Consider the following 6,000-nt stretch of genomic DNA (forward strand, 5'->3'; position numbering starts at 1 on the left):
TATGAAATATAGTAGCCTAATGTATGCAAACAATTAAACCTATTTTTCTTGTGTTTAACTTTCAATCTCCCTCTTCTCTAAAAGTTTCAGAAAGTCCACTGTTAAATGGTTTAATGATATATTTATTATGTCATGATCTGTCTTGCGTTTACCTCTATTTCTTATTAAATGCTATTATTTGCTTTAATTTGTCATTATAATTAATTTAGCCATGCACTTTTCTTATTAAAAAAATAAAACAATTTAAATACATTTTTACACAAGGTACAGTAGTAGCCTATATACTGTATATCACACATTCTTGTTCCTCCTTCCAAGGTAACATAAACACGAGTCAACAGCTTTATACATTCCTTTATCGTCTGAGACGGTGACATGAAACCCCACCCCCACCCCACACACACACACACACACACACACACACACACACACACACACACACACACACACACACACACACACACACACACACACACACACACACACACACACACACACACACACACACACACACACACAGACTAATGTAAAACATCCAGTGGGGACATGATGATGAGATTACAACAGACCATGCTTGTCGCTTCACATCCCCTCCTCCATCCAGAGTCAGACCATCCCTCCATCCCTCCATCCTCCCTGACCTCCGCCCTCCACCCCTCCATCCCTGCTGCTGTTTTACTAAGAGTCCAGTGATTCTCAACCTTTTGAATTTCAAGGACCCCCAGTTTGATATGCATCAAGGCCACGGACCCCATTTGATACTATATATATATTTTTTTTATCTCTGGGACCCCAATCTCACTGTAAAATCCTCAGTGCTAATTTAACTCTGAGAGAGTACATATGGAACCAGGTGGACTTAACCCATTAAGACCCGAGGCAGATTCTACAAATGTCTTCTAAACAGTTTTTTTTAAAAACGTATGTTGCTATATATCAGTGGTGCTCAAATATTTTGTTTCATGGACCCCCCCCCCCCCCCCCCCCCCCCGAAGCAAAGATTTGAGTTACAAATGTTCGCTTTAAAAATATATATATTCAAAGATTGATTACAAAAATATATAAAAAATATAGATCTAAATAGCATATCTACAAGCTCATATGATATTGTATATCTGCATTTTTTTTAATAGCCAAAGAAATCTAAAATGACACAGATGACACTTTCCCACTCTTAAAGGGTTAAGGGTGTGGTCGCCATGACAAAACGAAACAAACAAACAAAATGAAACAAAAAACACTAGATACAGTATTTGTACATTAATGCTCTCGTATGCCATGAACAATTCCGTATGAGAACTCAATAAATAGATAAATTAATCAATTAATCATAAAAAAATAAAAAAATAAAAAGAAAGGAAATAAAAATCAGAGAATCAATAGATCAACAGAGCTGGGCTGGCCGATCACGCCCCCCTATACAATGGCCACTGCCTCCACCCTGCCCCCCCGTCTCAAGGCTACAGCAGCACCATCAGCATGTGTCCAAGCCACTGATGGATGAGAGCATCCATTGTGGCTTTTTAAACATCACCACCACAACAAAGAGCTCTGTTTCCAGGGCAGTGACAATGTGACATCATTCACAAGATGTCCAACAAGGTCACTCTTTGTTGCCACCACACCAGGCTTTCACACTGTTTTAGCCTATAATTAGTTATGGACACTCAAATTATTACCTTGAAATTATACTGTAAGGCGGTGGTTCTCAAATATTTTCCTGTCAAGGACCCCCAAATGTATATGTAGTAGGCTGCAGACACCCATCTCAATAGACTTTGTGCCAGGGACCCCTAAGATCCTCGTAAGAGATGATTTGTTGTTGAAAATCTTCAAAATGATCCCAAATTTCAAAGTATAAAATAGGGTTTACTGTTTCTCAATTTGCCCTCTTGAAGACCCTCCAGGAACACCGGGGGGGGTGAACCCCGCTTTGAGAGCAACTGTTGTGTGTAATAAGTTTGAGCCTTATGCTACACTAACACTTCTCAGTGTCAAGTGAATGATAGCCTCAGTGTTGAAAGCCCAACGCTTGCCAACCGTCTGGTCTGGTCAAGAGAGATAAGACCACGCCAACGCATGCATGGAGACGTGTGTGTGCGTGTGTGTGTGTGTGTGTGTGTGTGTGTGTGTGTGTGTGTGTGTGTGTGTGTGTGTGTGCGTGTGCGTGTGTGTGTGTGTGTAATGATAAGTAACAACAGATGTGATAACGTCAGGTCATCGTAAAGTGTCAGTGTGCGTGCTGCACATCTGCCAGCCAGAATACTGTGCAAGACAACCATCATTACATACAGTGCTGTCCACACATCACACTGTTTCTATACAACTGAACTGCAGGACCAGCCATTGTGTATAGCAGTGGTTCTCAAACCTTGTCATGTGAAGGACCCCCAACTTAATGTTTGGTTGTGGACCCCCATTTGAAAAGATTTTGTGTCAGGGACACTCGTACAAGATTTTTTGAAAATAGCAGATCTACAAGCTCACAACGTGTCACATTGTGATGGTTATTTCCAAATAGACGATGTATATAGCCTACTGTAGGGTTGAAGTGGTTAAACTGATTTTGATGCAGTATTAACACATTTTTCTGGGGACCCTCTGGAATCCCCTCAAGGAACCCTGGGGTCCCGGATCACACTTTGAGAAGCACTGACATACAGTGCACACAGCACACTCCTGTATACAGACCTTGTCTTGCATGGCCAGACAACTATTCCACAATGTCTGTCATCTGTTCATCATTTCCGTTCACATATTTTAATTTGAATGACTGCAAAGTGGAAAATTGTGGGAGGCAACCCACAGTACTTTGTAGCACTTCATTGTTGTCTTTGCACTCTACTTGTATTTAGGGACCATTTACCCTGTTTGTTGACTAGGGTTCATGACATTTACTTTGTAAGTCACTCTAGATAAGAGAGCCTGATAAAAATCTTAAAGATTGCCACAGTCTGGCAGAAACAAGAAACCTTGCATAGAGAGTATGCACATGCATCACTTTTCCACCGGGACACGCCCCCCCCCTCATCTAGACTGAGTGGCAAAACATTGAGCAGCATGGAGCGTTCGACTTTGGAAGCGCTTGTTGGAAATCATTCAACGGTCCTGCGTACCACCTGTTTCTAAATTGCATATAATGCAAGAGGCAGCAGGACGTCGCATTACTGAAAACAAGTGCTTCCAAACTCCGACACTTAGAAAAATAATCACCTGCACAGAATTTATTGACAGAAAGTAGCTCATAACATGTCTATGGTGGATTTTTATGAAACAAAAACTTTGCAGATTGAAAGAGGATAATTCAAGCTTTCCGTACAGCTGCCATGTTGGTGAGTTAACCGTTGTTTAATACAATCAGATAGGACTTTTCTGTTTGGATGAATGGACTGTCAAGGCCAGAAAGTAGTTTTTTGCCACTCAGTAGGCGTTCCTGCCTAACTTCCGGGTACGATGATGTCACGCGCATAGCCTCTATTTCAATATTCCATCTTTTGTATTTTTTCCATAAATTATTATTATTTTTATACATTATCGTATGACAGTGATGTGCAAAAATTTACAAGCTCACAGCCATGATTCACAACATTGTGAGCTTGAACATATTTGACATGACATGCCCAAAATAGGACACCAGGTTGAAAGTGGTTAAGTCTGTCTGTGGGTTTTATAAATATTGAACCAATGAAAAGTATTAACAAGAGCTTGGGACTAAATTCTAACCACAATGGATCCATTGGAACACACAGGTTCTTTTTCCCATTTCCTGAAGAGTAACGGTCTTGGATATACAAGGTTTCCGCCTGACAGCGACAAAATACAAAGTGTCTCCGACATCCTGTTTGACGTGGAGTTCCCCTAACTGACACTGTCTCTGATGAGTATGAGTCATTGCACAGTTTCTAGTTTTATGCTTATCTTTAAATGTTGAGTAAATGGCTGTAAATCATTTACAATTACGACTTACAATTTAAGCATTTGGCAGAGCGAGTAAACAGAGTAAGCATGAACTCTGTCAACAACAGGGTAAATAGTCACAAAATAAGAGTGCAGAGAGAACAATGTATTGCCTCAAAGAAGCTAGGATACCGGGTAAACATCAAACCTAGCATCTGTCTTAACAACATGTTATCTAAAAAATATTGTTATAATATTGTGTTAAATATTGTTAATGTGGTCTGAAAATGTTTCTACACTTTTGCTTTTAGTGTCAGTGGTTCTCAAAGTGGGGTCCAGGGACCCTCAGATTTCCTTGAGTGGGTTCCAAATGGACCCTTACAGGTCTGTAACCTGTAAATGGACCCTTACAGGTCTGTATAAAAATGGAACCAAATGGACCCTCATGGGTCTTGAGTTATGGGGGTTCTTGCACCAAATTTAGATAAATGTCCAAACATTCCTAGCAATAACAATAATCCCACAGAAGAGAATGGATGAGATGACATCGCAAACAGGAAACCAGGACAAACAACCAAACATCCACCTGACAGGGTGATGGATGCAGAGCAGTATGCATACACAACAGATCAGGTTGTAGTAATAGGTGAGTGTTAACAAGACCTGATGCCTTTTCTGAAAACCTTACGTTGCTATATACAGTGTTTCACAAACTTTTTCATGTCAAGGACCCTCAAAATGATATGTATTTGGCTGCGGAACCCCGTTTGAAAATGTTTTGTGCAAGGGACCCCCAGAAGAGAAGATTTGTGTTAAAGTAAAGAAATGCTAAATTATTACGAATGTTTTAAGATGTTCTGAGAAACGTAAAAAAAAACAGACGTACAAGCTCGCAGCGTGGCACGAAGTGACGCGCTGTGACCTTGTAGATCTGCTATTTTTGAATATCCAACACTAAAATCTAAAAAGTCACAGATGCTTTCCCGGTTTTAACCAGAGGTAGAACCAGTATTTTGTAATGAATCTCTGAACTAACCCACAGATATGTATCAAGCGACAGCATTGGTGGTGGGACACAGTTTTTAGACTAATCTGGTTACAAGAGCAGTGCAAACACATTCACACACAAGTGCAACACAAACCCACCACACCTAATTGTACATGTGCATAAACAAACAATAAACAAACATTTGAGATGTTGCACAACCATTTAAAACACAGACACATGCATGCACGCACACGCACACACACACACACACACGCACGCACGCACGCACGCACGCACGCACGCACACACACACACACACACACACACACACACACACACACACACACACACACACACACACACACACACACACACACACACACACACACACACACACACAGAGAGAGAGTACCACAGTACTACAGAAGCAACAAGAACATGCATAATGACATTCCCAAAATGACATCATTCAAGTTTCCCTCTTCATTTAAGCGGAAAACTTCCTAAGCCAATTTTCCTCCTCCTCCTCCTCCTCCTCCTCCTCCCCCTCCTACTCCTCATCCAACTCTGAGTGATGGAAGAGGAGGTTCTTCCCTCCCTCCCTCCCTCCCTCTCTCACTCTTTCCAACCGCTCTCTCCTCTCCATCTCTCCAGTCAAGTGACCAAACAGCAGACAGAACCACCCCAGTACTAACAGTGTAGGCTTACGTACCTCCACTCCATGACTGACTGCACTGTTGTTTCCCCCATGCACACGCTGCTCTGTTGTTGTCATCTGAGCCTTGACATACTGTCACTGTTAACTGCTTTATTATTGCTATGTGTGTGTGAGTGTCTGAGAGAGAGACCAATCTAAACTGACAGAGAGAGAGACAGACAGACAGGGGCAGAGCATGAGGGGCGGGGCTACAAAGTGTCATAGCGAACGCTGTTGTCCTATCAGAGCGTGATCTGACACTGGAGGGGGGGTGCGTCTGTAGGGAGGGGGCGGGGTGTGCTGAGAGGTCCCACAGGAGTGACCACTAGTACAGAGCAGCAGTGTTGCCACGTCTGCTTATTGTAAGTAACTTTGGGCTTGTTTTTCTGTAAAGTTGCTTGTAAATATTGGTAATTGC

At 41.8% G+C, this 6,000-nt stretch overlaps 1 protein-coding gene across 2 annotated transcripts in view; it reads right to left on the bottom strand.

Annotated features, from left to right (window-relative positions):
* trim2a (tripartite motif containing 2a) overlaps positions 1 to 5,723 on the bottom strand; it is a 91,246-nt gene extending 85,523 nt beyond the window's left edge. For both annotated transcript variants that reach the window (XR_013934763.1, XM_080453734.1), the window contains exon 1: positions 5,598 to 5,723. The gene's annotated coding sequence lies outside the window, so the exon portion shown is untranslated. The remainder of the gene's footprint in view (positions 1 to 5,597) is intronic.
* Positions 5,724 to 6,000: the final 277 nt, after the last annotated feature.

Source organism: Gymnoscopelus braueri (assembly GCF_963280865.1).
Source record: "Gymnoscopelus braueri genome assembly, chromosome: 2".
NCBI lineage: Eukaryota > Metazoa > Chordata > Actinopteri > Myctophiformes > Myctophidae > Gymnoscopelus > Gymnoscopelus braueri.